The 21,040-nt window shown below is 35.5% G+C and overlaps 1 protein-coding gene across 2 annotated transcripts in view; it reads left to right on the forward strand.

Annotated features, from left to right (window-relative positions):
• The window catches only part of LOC107083813 (leucine-rich repeat and immunoglobulin-like domain-containing nogo receptor-interacting protein 2), a 237,929-nt gene that overhangs the window by 28,822 nt on the left and 188,067 nt on the right, over positions 1-21,040 (forward strand). The window contains exons 2-3 of one of the 2 annotated variants that reach the window (XM_015373299.1): positions 11,759-11,830; positions 12,740-12,830. The gene's annotated coding sequence lies outside the window, so the exon portion shown is untranslated. The remainder of the gene's footprint in view (positions 1-11,758; positions 11,831-12,739; positions 12,831-21,040) is intronic. The other variant, XM_015373298.1, reaches the window with a different exon arrangement.

Here is a 21,040-nt window from a genome sequence, read left to right on the forward strand (position 1 = left end):
CCTTCCTTCCTTCCTTCCTTCCTTCCTTCCTTCCTTCCCAAAACCCTCATTTACTCACGATGTCCAGTATAATACACTTAATTCACAAAATAAGCATGATTAATAACTTAAAATGTTCCATGCCTGAGGCTTTAATATATATAATTACTGAAAATTAAGAAATAAGAAACAGAAGAAATTACAATTGTTTTAGTTGGAAAAGATTATTTCTGCACTTTAAATTTAGGTTTAATTAAACTATTTGAAATATGTTTCAAATTGTTTAACCTAAAACAAGTTTGCATTATGATTTGATTCAAGAACCTAAAGATTTTTCTTTTTAATTAATTTCATTTTGTCAGTTTTGTTTTGGATATAATCACAAGATAGTTAAGATTCTAAAGCTGCTTACTTTAATATCATTGCATCAGTAACTCTAGTGGGACAGTAAATACATAGAGAATCATCTGCAAAAATTAATTCAACCAAAAAAAGACATTTATTTTCATATAATCATAAAATTAAAACTTTATTATATAGATTTATTACACAAAATTACATTATGTTTAATTTAAAAAAAAAAAATTGATGTTGTTCATTTTTATTATAAATCTAAACTAATCCGAAAATCACATCAGAATAACAGAATATTGCACAAGACAAACACAAAGTATGAAATGTTGCTATACTTTTGAAACTAAATCATGGGATCACTGCTGGTGCTGAAAGCTGTTTGATGATGTAATTTTCTTCTCCAGGTTCACTGTTTTATAATTCAGAGCAGTTGCCTACCAGAATATTTTTGATCACCTCTAATTCTCTCAGCCTATGGGCTTTATGGAAATGCTATTTTTTTATCTTCCAGCTGGATTTGGTAGTTGTTAACATTACCAAAAGTGCCAGTAAATGGTTTAATCTCCATGGTAACCCCGTGTTTGACTGCCGAACAGTATGCATGCCTGACCTAAATCCACAGAGAATCTTGGAGGTATAGTCAATAGGAACATAAGCAACACCAGTACCGAAAGGAATGATTAAAGTGAGCAGGAGTTCCTGAACACCTCAGAAAAACAAAGCAGATTTCCTCCATACCACGTTGAACTGAAGCTCCAATCATGTTGTGCAGTGGCCAAGGACTGAAGTAGCAGCAGGAAATCAGTAGTGGCATGCAGAGAGATATATTTTAACGATAAAGGATAGCCCACAGACACAGAGGGAACCAAAGAAATAAAGTCAAGAAAGCTGTCAGTGCCTAGCAGGGAGGCCGCCAGAAATGTTGATCGCCATGAATTAGAAGCCGTCTTCCATTAAAACCAGACATGACAAAAATGCTAAAGGCCAAATTTTAATCCATGAATTCTTTTTATTGTAAAACTTCATGTCTCAAAAGACACTAGAATTTTATTTTTTTGTTACTTTTTATCATTTTAGTTTGCTGAAAGCTATCGTCCCACAGTTCACAGGCATTGTAAAAAAATATCCACAAATTAATGCAGAATTCTTAAAAAATGCCTTAGAGTTACATTTTGTAATTTGCAATACACAGATCAAGAGGAAAAAGTTTTGGAGGAAAAGACGCAGCATACAGTATATGTCTTCTGGTGTCCTTTATTTTATTTTTAAACTCTGTTGTGTGATCTTCCTATACCATAAGATAAGTTGTTGACACACAGCAGGGACTCTATTTTCACTAATCTGCTAAGATATTAAAAGAGCAAAAAAAAAATTTGAAACCTTCCTTTGAGTCCAGAACACTTCTGAAGCGTCATTAATGTAGTGCTCATAATCACAATACTAAGAAAAACATATACAGTATAATCTCAGAAAAGTATCAAACTGGATTATCTTGATATAATCAGGAACTTGCAACATTCAGCAGGCTCCACGTTTCCAGCTGTCCAGACAAATGTCTATTTTTTGCAAAATACTACTTATCTAAATATATAATTTTTCTGCAAAGAAATAATGAAACACTAAGCAAAGATGATAGAGGTACCAGCATCATTGCAGAGTTAATATGGTATAAGGGGGTCATGGCTACTGCTGACTCTGACCCATCTGTTTTTAAGTGTATAAAAGGAAAATGGCAATAATCAATATATTAATATCTTGCCAAACATCTCTCTTTCCTGATCAAATACTGATGAAAGCATGCTAAACACAGCTTCTTGTTATCTCACCATGTTACATTAACCCAAAAAGGTTAATAAACAGACCGTAATCTACCCACCTCTTTGGAGAAATAACTTGTTATAAAATCACACCCTTTTTTTGTTTGTCAAATAATTTCAAGTAATATTTTTTTCCTGAACCAAAGCAGCAAAAATCTATCTTATACTATCAAGTTCAGTTCAAAGACAGTTAGCAGGGGCATAAACAAGGGATGATGCTGTGTATATATATATATATATATATATATATATATATATATATATATATATATATATATATATATATATATATATATATAAATTTTTATTGTTTACACACAAAGCTGGTACTGAGGGCACAACAACCACATCATGTTGCTCATGCACCGACCCTTTCCCTTTCAACCATTTATGCTGGACAAAACTCCTCTTCTTTCCTCCAGTTACAGTATAAAGAACACTTTTTTAAACAATACATAATTCTCATGCACAAGCATAATATTAATCAGGAAAATATCCTGTTTTCAAACACAGTCATTCAAAATTCAAATAGAATTTTTTTTTTTGACTGTGCACACCACTTATCACGTTGGCAAAAACTACACAGTTTTACATTTAGCAAACAGAGCTTGAGCAGGAAAAGGTAATAAGACCCGCCCGTGACACTGGACAATGTTTCTGTCCCCCATTCAGGATTTCTGCGTTACATTAACGCAGAGTCTACTGTTTGTATATAGCTTCTGTATATATATATATATATATATTTTCTATCTTATTTTGTTATTTTGTTTTGTTTTGTTTTTTGTCTGCACCAACAACACCAAGTCAAATTCCTTGTAAGTGCAAACCTACTTGGCAATAAACTTGATTCTGATTCTGATTCTAAATAAGACTTTCTGTTTTGGTGCAATGGAGGCCAACATTGAGATTCAGGGAAGGATCTCTTTGTGGAATGAATATATGCACCATAGTAACATGAGTTACATTTTTATTAAATATTTGAAATGAACCAGTTCAACAAATCCTTTACGCTGTTAGGGGTCGGTCACTCCAATTATTTAATAACCAGATACAGGTCATTTCCCCTATAAACAAAATATCTACACTTGTTAAGCAAGAGCCAAACTATAATAGTTCTATAACAATTTTGACATTTAAATGTTTAACAGGTTGAGGATATATACATTATACTGTGAGGGGTGGTGGAATATAGAAAGCACAGGACCTTAGGTCTCTGACAAGACCCTTCCAAAACCTCGTGGGAAGCTTTGCTGCGGGCATAATGTAGATCTGGACTTGCTTTGGGACTCCATAAATAACAAGAGGCAGACGGTGACAAAGACAATGAGAAACTGAGGACAATATGGCAAGGAGGTTGAGAGCCTGAATGGGAAAGAGACAGTTGGTTTGTCCTGGAGACAAAAAGAGCCAAACACTGATTTGTTATACGGAACAGAGACAGATTGGGTATGAATAGTTGTACAACAATAAGAGAACAAAAATACCACAGCACTGCAGTTGGGAGATAAGGCTCCTCATATAAAGGTAAGAAGGAAAAAAAAGGCAAAATGCTTGAAAGAGCCTTTGCATAAATGGATGCAACATACTGTCCTGTTTTTGTGCTTGCTTTGCAAGAAATTATCGGCTGACCCTCTAGGTTAGTCTCATACAGTATATGAAAGTAATGATTTTCAAGTATATAATATTGTAACATTAGTTAGAAAATGCTTTTAATTTGATAAGACAGCTCAGTAAGAGTATATTCTGTATTACATTTCATTAAATGACCCTTTTAAAAATACAAACACTGACTATTCCATTGATTTCAATAGAAACAAAAGGCTTTCCCAACAGGGCAAAATGGATTTAACTGAACCGCATTTTGCATTTCTGCAGGCTATAAAAGTGTGTTAATATTTTGCATTTTATATGTAGCATTGACATTTAAATTATAAATTAGAGTACTTCCAGCAGGAAAGAGAGATCCAAACTCACAGTTTACAGGAAGGGACCCTTGCTGATGATATGTTTTATTCATTCAATTACATAAACAGGAAGCATTAAAAGCATGCACATAAGAACTACTGCATGTGTCCAAATAGCAAGGGCACAGTCTGTCAACAAACTGGAAATAAGCAGCGTACACGTATCTTTGTGGTTCTAGTAGGATTTTAAAGTTTACTTAATGGATAAACATTGCAAGAATTTTTCCATGGAGCATTTTATTTTGCATATTGTAGTTGTATTGTAATTATAGCTAGATCACCACAAAAACCTAAGCTATTATTAGAAGCAGTGTTTAAGACATATAACACAAATGTGAACTATAGATATCTTGCATCTATAGTTGCAGAATGTATGATTCAGACAATGGATTTTGTCATTTATATAGATAATGATTAGGAGTTTGTAGCCTCTGGAACTCTGTCTAAAATAGCAAGTTTTAAGATTCTGCACACTTGTGTCATTGAGTGTTGATAAGAAAATGTAATATGTGCCTTGCATCTTTTGGCAGAAAATTATAATATTATTTGTAAAAATTAATTAATGAATTAATCCAAGAGCAACCTAGTTGCAGTAAGGTTTACATTGTCTGCAGGTAGACACTTATCTTTTTGTCCCCAGGAGAAGATTTTGATAACATGCAGGAGGATGAGGGTTATGTTACTGGAGGTGGTCTTTCAAGTTTTACTCTGGCAGTCAAAAGAGATTTTTGGATACAATAAATTAGAAGTACAGTGTCCGACGATGGGTAAATTCAGGTGTACTAGGTGATTTATCTGATTTAATTATTTTAGAATACTTCTTCAATTTTGTTTAAGTGACCTGCTCTGCAGTTAGTGCAGCTAGTGCACTTAGTGTTTATAATCAATCCATCTTTCTCTGCTTGTCTGTCAGGGTCACGTTGAGGTATAATGCCCAGGAGCCAATGGATAAAAATAGACCGGAAGAAAAAACACAAATCGATACTCTTTCGGACGTGTCTATGCATCGGATCGTCGGCTGTTGGATCGGTGCATCGATACAAAATGATTATTATTTACACTTCTAGTAATCAATGTGTCAAGTCTATAAGAAAAACAGAAATTGGCATCTTCCAAAAAACTGTTAAATTGTTTATTTCTAATGTGAACTGAAAATTCTTTAGGTTCAAAAGTTAAGGTTGAAAACAACCCTGACAAAGTGACTTTAATGGGAAATACCGGTAATTTAATGGGATGCATTTCAATCACAAATCACTGATATTTTTCTGGTCAAAATCATTAATAACTAATGATGCTTAACCTAATATTGAGAAGAGTTAACTTGTCCAAATCTACATGTACTGCATTCTTGTTCATGTTTTCAAATATGAGGCTCAATAATTGGACGAAAATCTAGATGCCAAAACCTTTCTACCCAGCAATAACTAACTTGTTTTTATTTTTTCAAAATCATATTTAGTTTGTTTTGTTTAACTAAGAGCAGAAGAAAAATGAAAGTCAGGATTGTTCCCAACCGGAAATAGTTACCTGACAAAAGGAAAAGAAAAAATAGATATTTACATTTTGTACAATTATCACTCCATGAGACAGTTTTTATTTGAAATCATTCTCTAATGGCTTTACATAACAGTGTTCAGTAACAATGCAAAGGACACATTTTCTGATAATAACGTGACTAATAAGGTTGAATGATCTGTCATGCAGCTCTTTCAAAGACTTGAAAAAACAGATTGAGACACATTTGTTCTACTAATTTCTGTTGTACACATTACAGTGTAATATTACAGTAAAATGGGTTGACCTCGTTACTATAAGTAAATGTACAAATCAAAAAGATTAAACCGCAAAAACTTCTTTTACTTTCAAGTTTATAAATTAATGTTCCTAAAAATTATTTTATTATTATTATCATTATGGTGTTTTCGTTTTGTTCCGAAAACAATTCAGTTCACCAAACTGCCTATTTGCACGATTAACAAAGTTACTTGCATGTATTATTTTGCTCCTTTGTTCCTTGAAGAGGTTTCTGTAAAGACAAAGCATTTAAAAGGAGGGTGACAAATTTGGGTAGGGCAACAATGCATGAGTTATATAAATTATATTTTACTTTGAGGTGCATATTGTATTATGCGATTAATTCAGCCCCTTGTTCCATGCTCATGTTCTCTTTGAAACTGCTCTTATCTGCATCACTCTCTTGGTAAACTTAAAGCCGAGTCAAATTGGTTCTTTGATGTTTCTGCCTTCAAGGCCTTGACATTGTAATGAAAACCGTATTCCATTGTTTCAGCTCCAAATGCTTGGCATGACGGAACACAGTTGTAATTTTAAGCGAAGCTTGCTGACTTCCACTTGTTTCAAAGCTTTTATAGTCTTTACATTTTTTTTTTTCTTTCCAATAGGAGTTGCACGGAGTCATTTCAGAGAAAAACTTTCAGACCCCATCAATTATTTATCACCTATTGCCTTCAGAAAACCCCCGAGAAATTAGGGGGATAAACATAAGACAGAAATGCATAATTACAAGCATACGTTTCATCATAGATTTGTTGATGCCTTGGATAGAATTAGGTGAAAAAGGGACAAAAATGTACAGAAAGAAAAATCTAAATGCATGTAAAATCACAACCAAATAAAACACTTTCCGTGGTAAGTTTTGTCCTCAAAGGGTTAGAAAATGAATTAAATATCTTTGTTATGCTGGGATGGTTCCTATCACAACTGACTCCTTTATAATGAATAAGCATGGTTGTTTTGAGACTGATAACAGCTTTGACATGCAACCTAGAACATTGTTTTGGTTTTTCCTTGTTGAAATTTTAAAAGAGTATGAAATCATGATTATTTTATGTGCTAAAAGGACTATACTAAAACATTAAACAACCTTTTATAGTACTGTCAAGGCATTTACTTTGTGCTTTACAGCAATAATGGATATTAAACACATTGTGGTAAAAAAGATATGACCGTTTAATGGTTTAGAACAACCGTACAAAAGTAACAGTTGTCATAGATTTTCGCCTCAAAAAAATAGAAAGTATTAGATGACTCATAAAACTCCCTCTACGATCCAAATGGCATGGTAGGAAAGTCTGGATGTATTAATAAGAACAAGCAAAACCTGAATTTTAAAAACCATTCACAGTTTTGACATATCAGCAAGACTTTCTAAGAAGAGCTGCATATTTTATGATATAAAACGATTGATGCTAGTCCTGGAATAGAAGTGTGTGGAAAGGTGTGTGAGTGAGAGTCAGAACTGTTAGTCTTGGGTAAATTGTTTTGGATAGATTTTGAACATGTGGTCACCGGTGATCAGTGACATGCATGGAAGTACTATGATAAATATCTCCTTTCATATGCTTTAAAGTTACTTTCAGACCTACCATGTTTGCATGTTGATAAGCCATCCAGGGCCTCAACTTTTACCCTTGTACAATTTGAAGTCAGATGCTCGTCTAGAGTTTGAAAAATGCTCTTGATGCACGTCAAGCAAAGTGAATACAGATGTGTTTGACATGTGTGGGGGAAGTTATTTCATTCTCTTTCTTTGCCAATGTTAGATGCAATCAATGAAGTGGCTTGGCCTTACTTGCAAATATGAGTGGTAAAAAATTAAGATGTTTATAAGCATGCAAATTATATGGGGCATTAATTTCTTTCTGCCCTAGGGAAACTGAAGATGGATGGATGGATGGATGGATGGATGGATGGATGGATGGATGGATGGATGGATGGATGGATGGATGGATGGATGGATGGATGGATGGTAATGAAGTTTGGAGATTATTTAGAATGTAGTTAATCAACAAGGTAAAAGTCATTAAGAGTACATTGGCAGACGGTCCACAAATTCCAGCTGTCAAGACTCACAACAGCTGGCACTCACCTGAGTGCAGAAAAGACAAAGGTTTAAGGTGAAGAACCCCAGACGAGCAGAGACTAATTTATTGACACAAAAGATAAAGCAAGCAGTCTGTGTGTTTCTATGTGGGGGAGTACATGCCCATATAGCCAAGTGTGAGCCCTGTGGTAATTTAGCAATTCTCAGCAGGTTGTGCCCAGGGCAGAGCTAATATGGGCAGTGAGATGCTTCTTGTATGAGTGTGTTTTCCTGCTGGTCTGTGTGTGTTTGGCAGAGTTTCATTTCATAGTGAGAGTTATGCTGACCTTGGCAAACTCAAAATTTCATCCCAATGGTACTTTGGTTCTCCCTTCCCCTTCTGTCTCTCCTTGTCCTCTCACTCTTACTCCATGCAAATCCCCCTTAGGACAGTGCAGTCCACCTCATTTTATGAAAAAGAGGCTTAATACGCTAATGAATCCAGAAAGTGCTGCCAAAACCGGTTTCACCTGGATGGTTTAAAAAGATTTCATTAAAATAGCCAAAAATCACAGTTAGAGTTTAGACCACGAATGATTCGGATGATGTGATTAAGTCTGTAACTCAAAGAAAACAATGGGGCTATTTGACTTTTCCAGTCTCATACTAATAGGAATACATTATAGCTGTAGTCACTGAAGGATCTTTTTTTTAATTGTTTAGTATTTTTTCCCTGATTAATTTGAGAGATTTGCCAAGGCTGGAACTACTGGCACAGGAGGTCATCTAAAATGGCTTAAAGTGTTGTGGGAAAGTGCATTGAGTTAAAAATATTGATCAAGGTCTATTCCCTTTTGTTAACATAATGTATTTATCCATTTAAATCAAGGCTCATGGCACTGACAAAACATCTGTAGACTGGCAACCTAGCAGGTAATTTATAAAAAAAAAAAAAAAAAAGAATTAGGCTCCTTAACCTTGGATTTTAATCCAACTAAGATGTCCATGACCGAAGTTACATGTGATGCTACCCTATATCTTATATGAGCAGAATGTTTATTGTCAAGTCCAGCCACACTGATATGACTCTATTGCCACATTTGCAATAGGTTATTGTTTCCACCTTCACATAATGAGCAGAACCTCTGTTTGCTGAAGGTTTGTCTTGGTTTTATTTATTATGAGTATATCAGCAGGATGATGAGCACACAGATGAAGGGCTATTCTATCAGAAAGCTGTACACTGCTTAGAATGCAATCTTGTATGCTGCTTTCAGGGAAAACTAATTGAACCTTGATGCCGCCCTCTATGACTACCCTCAGGAGTAATCAAGAGATCTTAAACATTAAACCCATATTGTATTTAAGTATTAACAGTAATCATTGTGAAATTTTCCAAAATGGCTTCTAAAACATTATGATGTATTTTTTTACACACTGATGAAGTTATGCTGTCATATTATACTGTACAAATAAGTTGTTAGTCAGGCAGATCAGCTAGAATCTTGATGAATATGTATCTCCAATGAACCATAGCTTGTAATTCCTCCCTCTTCATCTCCTCCTCCTTCTCCTTGTCCCTGATGGAAAAAAAATAGAATCCAAGGATTTTCACTGAAAGCCTGACAGGTACACACTATACAATCTGCGACCTGAAAGACCCACAACCTCCTTCAGTCTCCCAGCAACCAGTACAGTCGACCCTGCATGATCTCTCTTTCACAGTTTCTGTTACTCCAGCAGATTCTGTAGCTCATTCCTGTACCTATATGTATAACTTTATCTGCACAAAGAGAGCATTGTTTGGTAATGTTAAGAGAAAAAAAGATGCTGATTAGCAGGATTCCAGTGTTATCAGTCCTTCCTCAAGTTCTAGAATATCTGATGCCTCACCAGTGCCTATACATTCTGGTTACAATGCTGATGCCATAACTCCCCTAAAGCTTGATTTATGCCTGAAAAGTCCACAAGGGAAATTACACAATTTTTAGTTTTCACACTCCTCCCTGCAGCATCCATTTAACAGAATTTCAGGACCCCCAGATCTAACTATATGGAAGGATCTACACAGAAAAACACTGCAAGTGTGAAACATCTCCTACTATTGAAGGTTTGCAAATGTAAAAATCTAGAGACAATCTATGATTCAGCTCATAAATACCACCACTATCAAAACATTGTGAAAAAGTTTTGGACACCACAAAGAGGTTTTGATAAAGTAAATTGTCTATTTGTTCTACTTCCTCCTGTACTGTGGTTTTAGAAGCTTGCTGTTTGTGCTGTAGATACTCGCCTGTACTGTGGTACTAGAAGCTTGCTGTTTGTGCTGTAGATACCCTTCTGAAGCCAGTCAGTATGAGGGAAAAGCTTCAGAGAGGATAAAAAACTGCAGACGTTGTAACGGGTGGTTCATTTTCCGAGCAGATCACCATGCATCAGGCATAAACAAACCCTAAGCTCCACCCTGACATGCTGCCAATCCCATTGTGACAGATTTGTGCAGGATTGTCAGGGCATGAGGGGAATCCAGTATGTCCTTGCTACAGTACATGTGGACCTCAACAAGACATGTTTCAGTTTAGAAGACCTGTATTAAGTAGATTTTGGCAAGCATACTTCTGTTATTTAAAGGTTAGATAGATTAAATATCTTACCATCAAAAATCTAATTTATTTCCAATCAACTTTTTTAGAGGATCACAAAGAAATGGTGGAGTAAAAAATTGTCTTTACAGCAGAGAGCAGTTTTTTCAACAATGCTATACTACTTTAGTAATAATTTACATAACTGTAGTGTGCCATTGCATGAAAACAAGACATCCGTCTGTGGTCAGCAGTTTTATAACGTTTAGTGCTTTCCACTGTGCTTGCTGGAACTGCTATTGTCACATTTTTGACTAAGGAGGAGCCATTTACTGAGGTCTGTATCTAAGTGAGTGTATTGCAAAAATACAAAACTCATCTGAAAAATTTGAAATGTCAATGCATCTTGACTGAAAAATATATTGTGATTAAATAAATTCAGAGATATGCTTCAAACTAATAAATTAATTAGATGAAATGAGACAGAAGGGACTAATAATTAAAAAAGGTACAAAAGCCGAAATTAGGGTGACTTGACACACTTTATTGTAAAGGTGCTTTCAAGCTGCTGCTTTTGTAAGTGTAAAATATATACAAGGTATGATTTTAATGTGAAGTCGATTATGAATATGCAAACATTTTTGAGCTAAAGATCATATTGCAGTTAACTTAGTTTTTGCCTGATCCTGGTAAAACTACATATTTTATTATTCTGATGCAACTCTGTGAAAATCTTAAGTGTATTTACTTCTACAAACCAAGGATTTAATATGATTCAATCCTATGGTTAGAACCTGCTGTAGTTCTAACGTAAGGTACATAATTTTTTTTTTTTTTTTGGAAAAAACTCACCAGAGGTTGATCTGTCCACTATGGTGCAACAAATATTAAATAAAACCTGCAGTTTGCTGAGCAAATTGTAAAGCATTTGGTTGAACGTGCAGTTAAAGGGTTAAATAGGCTGATCAGTACTTTCTTAGCAGTAAGAAAAGCTAAAAGATCCCACAAAAAGTACATAAACTAGGTGTTATACATTAACGAGACACAGTGCTTTTAATAGTTAATTAGTGCTCCAGACAATGTCTTCTAAGGTTAGGTTGTTGTGAATATCTTAATTTTAACTCTAAACAAATTAGCTTTTTGATTGTTTATTAAAGGTAAACTTAAAATATTTCTTTTTATGCTTGCCTCATGAAGTAACATAGCTGTAATTTCTACTGTATGCTGCTTGCCTTTCAGAGTATCTGCATGCAGAGCCCTCCATCCATTTTCCTTCAAAGCAGAAATGCTCTTCGCGCTCCTGTTTGGGTCGTAAGTGAACCATTTTTGTTTATTTTAAATTATAAAAAAAGTATTTATTATAAATAAATCTGTTTTCATGTGTGGATTAGGCAGGTGTTTCATTAGAAAACTTCATGATGTTTTGGCTGTATTAAAGGCAAAGCATGCGTGATGTAAAAAAAGATGGATTTTAGCAAAAATTAATCCACCAATATCAAACTTTTTTCTAATTCCTTTCTTGTTTATCTATACCTGTTTTGAAAGGAGACATTAGTTTGCTCACAAAAACTCTGAAACAAAGGAAAGAGCATATTGTGCCTATGCAGTATGTACAATTCTCAGTAGAAGTATAAACTTAACACACCTGCGGGTGCACAGATATCTGCTTAATGCGTGGGTGGCTTTTTAAACTAGGCCACCAGAACGTACTGTTCTTTGTGAGTGTTACTTTTGTTGATATGATGGTATGTGAGGAAGATGAATAAACATTTTTCTGAATTTTCATTGAAATGTTTTTGTTAACTCTGCACAGTAATGCAATGTGATATGCAGGTAATGAGGCTGTGATATGCTACTATTCTGTTGCTATTTTAAGGCCTATGTTGACTTCAGTAGTGCACTTCATTTTATAATCTTTGCCAATCTAAACTAATCTTAGCTGTTGAAAAGATATAAGATGTTTGTTAGATCATTCCCTGTAAAACAAAAGATACTGTTGTAGTTTAAATATGAAGCTCTGTTCACCAAATAGTAAATTTTTTTTTTCTATAAAGCCATGAAGTAAATATATCTTTATATATTCAGAGACTAAAATGAATGCACTTATACCTAAATATTGTTATTTAGACTGGTTGTATGTTCAGAGTGGATGTCCTGCAAGAAGGTAAGCCTCTACCCCAGTCTCAGGTCTTTTCTCCTTTCCAATTTTTTTTTCCCCAGGAAAATCCTGGATTTAGCTCCATCCATCTACCAATAAACTCTGAGCAGCTTTCCTGTCCTTGCTTGCAGTACATGTTCTACCATGTAGACGGTATGTAAAGTTATGTATACAAGCCACATAGTCTTATCTGGGCTAATCTTGTCTACATGACTTGTGGCAAACTACTTAATAAAACATTGGAGTTTGAGATCAACAAGTGTACAAACTGGGAAAAAATTGGAGTGTATCATATGTTTTGCAGTACAGTAGAATATAGTGCTCTGTAATAATTTTGGAAATGCTTGAATTCACTGTTTTAAGTAACACAATATAATAGTGTTACAGTTGTACACTCTATGGAAGAAGCTATCTGTTTATCTATAAACAGTCTCACTTATAAAATAAAAATCATATACATCATAAGGTTGAGGCAACCTGAGCATTTTAAAACCACATATTTAAACCTCCTTATGCTGTCCTATTTTCTTCAGACTGTGGTTATAAATATCAAAGCATCCTGTCAGGTACATGTTCTCTGCTGTGACCATTAAGTAGTCCCACTTTGCAGTGGCCTGGTTGGAGGAGCTGATCTGCCACTACAGAATAGAAAGCAATAAGACATTTTGTTGCCAATTATTTCAGAGTTACAATTTAATTTTATACATATTTCCCTGAAAGAGTATTACAGCATTTTTTGCAGTTCAATAATAGAACAGTGAAAATGTTCTGCTTTACTTGCCAATGAAAATGTGGCCTGGAATTTACTGGAATCTAATAAAACCCTCTCAGTCCTGACACAATGTTGACTTTTCCTTATTGCATTTATTAGTTATGTCATGAAACGGTGACCTTCAATGAGTATGCTTAGTCTGACATTATTATGATTCCACAGAGGAACATTACAAGTTGTGTAAAACGCACAATTCTTGCCATTAAGAAAACTTATGTTAAGCAACATATTTAGAGGTTGTGCAATTGCATTTATTTCTTAAGCTTCTTAAGTTGAAAAACACACTAATTAATTTACATAGGCACTTTATTACTTCAAATGGAGTGACAAAAACATACATGAAAAACAGTTTTTTTTTGTTTTATCTATTTTTGTGTGTCATTTCACCATTTCTAATTTTATTAACTCATGTTTTTTTTAACTGAATCATCTTAGTTATTTATTTTTTTTATCCATTTATTTATTTTTATTTTTAAAAACCATAAGCTGTACTATTGTGTGCCAATTAATCCAGCATCTGAACATGCAACTGTGTTTTCAAGGAATGTGTTTAAACAGTGTTTAATTTTTTTGGTTTTTACTCTGTATAATTTAGGTTTTCTACAGTTTAATATGCTGGTTAAGATTCTCAGTCATCCAGGTTATAGTCATTCCAAATAAGTTAAAAAACAAAGCACTGGACTTTCTTTTACAAATTTGAAGATGTTTTGCTTCCCATCCAGGAAGCTTTTTCAATTCAATTCAAATGCCGGTTAATAGTTACTCAGTGACTTCTAAAGTCAGATTAAACCTCCAAATTATAGTCCACCAGAATATACTGAATCATCAGTCATACCTACAAGGACTTTTAAATGTCCTTGTAGGTATGCCAGTTCAGCTCTGTTTCATCTTACACATAAATCTGATGCATTGAAATATTAAGCTAGCTTAATTGTTATGTTTCTACAGTACAGAAGAGCTGTAAGGTTGTTAAAAAGCAAACAACAACAAAAAAAGATTACTTCCTCAAATAAAGATATCTGATGTGATTATTCTAAAGAGTTGATAGAAAATACAAGGAGGTGGGCAAAGAATGTACTGTAAGAAAAAAAGTGACAAAAACTGATTAGAAAATGTTCTGCCCAATCCTGAAGTGGTTCAGTGATAAAGTCATGTTTTTCCTTTCTAAGGGAGCTGCTGAGGGTTAAAATTAGAAGTTAAATGATGGAATAGAATAGCATATGTATTGTTTTTTACAGGTAAAACCAAATTGATTCTGTCCCTTTCAGTTGACAACAATGATGTTTACACTACTTTTGTATGCAAAATATAATCCATTAAATGAGCTCAAAAAACTTATGGAGTGTAATAAATATTTTCTGTATGATTCAATACTATCTATTCTTTTCCTTTCATATTTATAAACAGTATTTGTTTTTGTCACAAAAAAAAAAAAAACGTGCAAAGATTCTAAATCTGAAACGTTTGAAAGCAGTTGGTGAACCTCTTACAGTGGTATTTGTTATCTCTTTATGTTTGTTTGGACCGATTCAGTAAAACTACTCAGGGTTTGCATAGAATATGCTGGTTATGTAGTGCATTACACAGAGAGGGCAGCATCAAATTTTAATGATGGATGAGGAAAATCCGCATTAAAAATAGAGTTCTCTTTAAATTGGGTGAAAGTTGTTTTTTACTGCGCTATTCATAAGAAACTTCTGCATCATGCTTGCCCCATTTCCATGTAAATGGTGTTTACTTTTTCACCCTGACAACCACCACATTCTACATTATTTCCTTTTATCTGTTGTAGCATAAGGCACCTTATACCCATTTAAATCTTCTCATCAAAAAAATATGTGATGTGTTTCTTTGTAGGTTTAATCAAGCCCTTGGCATGTGCAAAGGAGCAGAAGGAAGCGTGTCTACAACACGTCTTTATGTAGATGACTAGCACCCACTATGGTGGGACAGTATACGCTTTCATAAGGAGAGTCAAAGTTTCGTTAGAGCCTCAAAGCAACTATTATGCTTTGCTCTGGTTTGTAAAATGTAAATTTTAGCAGAGATATGCAACAAAAAAAATGGTGCTACCTGAAAGATGTTTTGATAGCTTTCAATCCCACCATCCCAATCTGCTTGATGTCAACTGCTTCACAACCTTCCATGTGAGGTGAAATGTGTTTGAACATCTTTCCCTCTATAAACACATCATCATCACTTTCCGAGCTCCCTCCCCGCCAGGGGCCCAGCAGTAGCTGTAGAGCAAAGGCTGCCACATCAGAGACTCCTCCAGAGAACTCACAGTCAGCAGCAGCATCCTAAGAGGTGGGGAGGTGGCAGAGCATGAAAGGATCCATCAGGAATTATGTAGATCAACACAAAACCAGAAAAGTAGTAGAATTTATACTGCCCCCTAGCTGTGAAGCAGATAAAGACACTGGTGGCATAAACAATCAAAACATATTAAGGGTGAGCATTGGAGGGATGTGATGAAAATTATTATATTTATGAGATACTTCAAAAATACTTTCCCTGAAAGTGTATATTCATCTAGACAGTGTCTAGACAGTGACAGTGTCTTGCAAAAAATATATTATGTAATCCAAACCGTGTTCCATTTCCATTAGGTCTTAAATTATTTTATTTTTTTAAACTGGATTTTTTTTTTTTTTTGCAATCTGGAAAGAGGAAAAACCACTGCAAATGTAACACCTAATCTTACAGGTGACATAGTGAGAACGAATATCAGGGTAATAACCAAGAGGCCTGTGATAACACTGGAAGAGCTTAAGAGATCTACAGTTTAGGTGAGAGAACCAATTTAATTGAAACAGTGGCAAAATGAACGCCTCTGCAAAAAGAAACTAATAAGAAGTCCAGTTTTCCAGTTTAAATTAGAGTAAATAGATTGGTTAAAGTGGTCTAAGAAAGATAAGACCTAAATGTAACCTTTTGGAATTTACTGTGTATCAGAAAATGTATATCTCTACAAGAACATGGCAGTAACAATGGAGGAATAGTTTTAAAGCAAGAAGGTTCTAGTGACCTTTTTTACTATAAAGACGTGTTCTAACACAGAACCTGAGAGGTTTATATGCAGAAAAAAAGTGTTTAGTTCAACAGCTAACCTTATAGTAGATGAGGGAACTATACCTAGTGTTCCAATGTGTACATCATCAACACAGGAATAGAACTGTGCTATCCTGATAAACCAGACTAAATGTGAGATTAAATGTCTAATTTAGTCTGGCCCCGATGCATGAGACAGACTGTCTGTGCCTATTGGCCAATGCTCTGACCAATGAGCGCAACTGACTGTGATGTAGTAAGTGCCACAGAAAGCTGGTGGGGGTGTGTAAACAAACAGGCAATTGGAAAAACGGTGAATACGTCCTCCTTAAAAATGAATTAAATGCTCAAGTTTCAACGAAAACCCTAAGTGTAATACTTCCAAAACTGATTCTAAAGCTGAATCAAAAATCAGCATCAGAGCCAGCAGTCCTTCAAACATGACTATGCCAAGAGAGGGCCGCTGCAGAAGGGCTGCAGTTAGCCCTGGCTGCCGTTAGCCTCGGAGCTCCGCTGGTTGCTGTGGCCCTCTCAACTTCGGAAATTGTTTTTTTAATTACGCATTAAATCGATAAATGGACCATATAGCAATGCTTTAAAGTATAATATTCTCGCCACAAATGATCTTAAAACATAATTTTATTGAACAACAGCGACAGAAAAGAGAACTTTTAACTTTCAATGGGACGCTCCATTGAAAGCTGCTGCTGCCGCAGTGCATGCTGCTGTTTAATAGTTGTTGCCATCTTCCTTGTTGTGCTTTCTCCAGCGTCGGGCAGCTTTGTCGCCACGCCCCCAAAACCCCGCCCACTTTGCATCCAAAAATTCAAAACACATCTCTGCGTTGGGATTGGCCCGCCAGTTCTAGGGCCTGGGGAATTGATCGAGGCCAGACCAAACTCACAGGCAAAAACGATTTTGGCAGCTGGCGGGTGGGGCTAGTTTACTTACTTACTTACTTTACTTTATAGAACATATAACATACATTTAGATGAGATGATAACAGAGTGGAGCCAGATGCAGAAAATATTGGGAAGTAGTTTTGAGGTATCAGTAGTTTATAGTAGGTGCAGTAAATCTAGAAATTGTTCAGTTTGACTTGGAATGCCTGAAATTACTAATTGAGACACATTTCTGTAAACACTCTCATCTATCTATATAAATATAGCCATTTAACAAACTGCAGTAGACAAGTTGAACTTTTACTTCCAAATGTTTTCACATTGCATCACTTTTATCTAAAACTCGGGCCTGATGGATTGCATGCTATTTATCATTAGAATTTTTTCATTCTGTTATCACTGACTCTTTGAGCTATTGTCAAAATCCTCTTCTGTCATTATGAAGTCAGCTGCTTTGTATTCCCAGTTCATTTGTCTTTCTTAGTTGTCAGTGCAGTAAGAAGGTATGACAGCGGCAACTAGGAGGCCCTTGTCTAATTGACAGTCTAACCTTCCAGGGAAGCAACAGTGAAGTTATCTGAATATTCACTACATAAATCAATCCTCTTCATAGGCCCCTACATATCTGAAGCATTTAACATGGGTGAGAAAAGGGGTTTGAGCATTTTGGTAGAAATCGGAGTTAATTGAAGCACATTTTAAGAAAAAGGACATTTAAAGTTGTCTGACATTGAGCATATATGTCTTAAAATCGGACAGACAATTATTTTACTTAGATGTTGCTTTACCAATGTCAGTGTATGTATACTAGAACTTGCTCACATTAGAATTGATAATTATCAGTTTCGATGTACAAATGTTTTTTCTTTCTATCATTTATTATGGTTGCAGTAGATTCATTAGCATTAGTGTAAATATATGTATTTCATTTACCAACCTGCACCTGGCTTAAGTTGTTACTACACAACTGCATGATACATTTATAGCTACTACTAAAGACTAAATAACAAACATCCAATTATGTTATCATTACTCACATCATCATCATTAGAAACATTCAGTTTAGATTTCTATTGTATAAAAACCAAATCTTTTCATTAAATAATTAAAATAACAGCAACCAGATAAAGGTACAGGGAATATACACCTTGTACAAGAAAAGAATATAAATTTGCGGCGTTTGCAGCTAAAATGGCTACAGTTGGAGCAGCAAGACAGGGGTGAGATGGATGCTGACGTTAGCTGCATTTTGTAGTTAAATAGGGAAAGGGGAGGCTGCTGCCATGGTTCTAAGCAGCAGTTGGTTGGACCGCAATTCTGTCTCTCTTGTACTCCTTTCCCACTGCCCGAAAAACCTGTTCAATTCTGGGAACAATCCTCTTTTAGTGGCATTGTGAACAGCTCACTGATGCATGTCTACCCGGGTCAAACAACTCGGCAAGCGACCCGCATTAAAATTGCCTCGGCCTAATCGGCATGCTGTAGGTACACCAGAGCTGGACGTCAACACACCCTACCAGTCACCTCTGATCTAACAAGCCAAAACAGGAGAACTGGTGGGAGGGTTTCAGAGTGACAAAAGTGCGAAACAATAAAGCACACTTATTACGCCCTGGCTTACTTACATGTTGCTCTCCATTAGTTACTTTTTTAAATTCTATCGCACTGGTGAAATCATCAACGCTAACACAGTTTAATGGTGCCACCAGACACATAGCTACGGGGGGACAGATGCCATGCATGCACCATTGTTAGAGGGTCAACTTATGTTTGAAAAACATGGTTTGACGCTCTATTTTCAGTGGGAAAGAGGCTGCTGTCTGCACAGAACAATGAGGTTGCCAGTATGAGGTCACCGTGCGTTACCAACACGGCAGAGCCAAGTATTTTCCTCTTTATTGCAGAGTGGGCGACAATGATGGGCTTCTAACAGCACTGGTGACATCGGAGATGCATGGCCTGCTGGTAGCTGTAGTTAGATTCTTTTGCATATAACTGCATACAGTATGCGAATTAAAAGAAACTTAATTTCTAGAATATCAACAAATTAGGTCTTTAATAAAATACATATTTAAGATTAATGGAGCCTGTCTACAAATGCCACCAAAATGATCTACTACTGTCCAAAATATTAGGACAGTAGTATTTATCCATAATACATGAGTCTTTATTACTTCCCACTGGGAAATTGGAAACTGGTCTATCAATTAGGCTTGATCAGAATGTATTTTCTACAATCTTTCAACCCTTAGCATGACTAAAAATCCTGATTAGCAACTAATTCGATACAAAATTCTTCATAGAGTACACTATACAGGCCAATGGATTTTTGAGATGGGTTTTGCTTGCAATACCCGAGTAATGAACCAGATGACTATATACATGCATTGGGGTTATCCACTCCTGTAAAGAGGTTCTGGTGTCTGGTATGTGAGGAACTGTGAGATTTAATACTCCAACCTGCCCATCACCCTGTTTACTGGGTAACCTAGATTATGTCACCTTAGACAGCAATTCCCTCTATGTCATCTTTACATCCCTATGTATCACAAAGAAAACTGTCCTCATGAACTGGAAAAATATAAACAATCAACAGTAACTATTAACCAGTACATATACATTATGTTAGATTATATTAATCTAGAGCTAGGCCCTGCCTCATCTCTAAATCAATCTCTCTAGAAACCTTTGATCTTCTACCTTTCCTAGTAGGACTGTTTATCCTGTTTCTTTGTCAGGTGGGTTGCTGGAAAGGTTAGATCTACATCTATTTCCTGAGCTTTAATGACAAAACCGAATACACACACACAAAAAGCTGGTAGTCCTCTTCAGTTTTATATTTCAACAAGTGACACTACAGTTGTCTTAAAGAGCTCTTCGGTATTGAGCAGCAACACCTTAAATAAGATGTAAGGATATCCTCCCCTAACTCCATAGTCTTTGCAGCCATTACTCTGTGTCTGATTCCCTGGAATATTGATGTCCTTAAGTGAGCTTCCCAGGTGTCTGGAGGCGAGTAAATGCTATAAAGATTGCTTTTAGGGGGCTGGGGCTAGCTGATTGGGACAGCTTAAAAGCTGACACACAAGGGGGGTCTTTTAGAGACCCAATGTATTAATGCGTAATAGGTTAGTATTCCTACAAGTACTAGAAGTACTCTGCAAACTACAGAACTTGTAATACTGATTCTACATACATCAGGATTCTGAAAGATATTTTTCTCTTCTATAGTGAAAGCTTACAAATTCTAAATTGCTAAAATTGTTCATTAAAAGGTTATATATATATATATATATATATATATATATATATATATATATATATATATATATATATATATATATCATGGCAGCACAAGAACAGGCACTCTGTACAAGATCAATAGCGGCGGAGGTCTACCACACCAGGCAGGACCCCCGTTGCAGACTGTGCAAAGATGCCTCTGAAACAATACATATTTTTACATAACAACAGGGTGTAAAATGCAGGCAGGAAGTGCATACATGGAACGCCATAACCAGGTAGCTATCATAGTGTACAGGAACATCTGCAATGAGTATGGGCTGGACGACTTAAGGTCAAAATGGAAGACACCTCCTAAGGTAGTTGAGAATGACCGAGCTAAGATCCTATGGGAC

This window comes from Cyprinodon variegatus, unplaced genomic scaffold (assembly GCF_000732505.1).
Source record: "Cyprinodon variegatus isolate N-32 unplaced genomic scaffold, C_variegatus-1.0 Scaffold84, whole genome shotgun sequence".
NCBI lineage: Eukaryota > Metazoa > Chordata > Actinopteri > Cyprinodontiformes > Cyprinodontidae > Cyprinodon > Cyprinodon variegatus.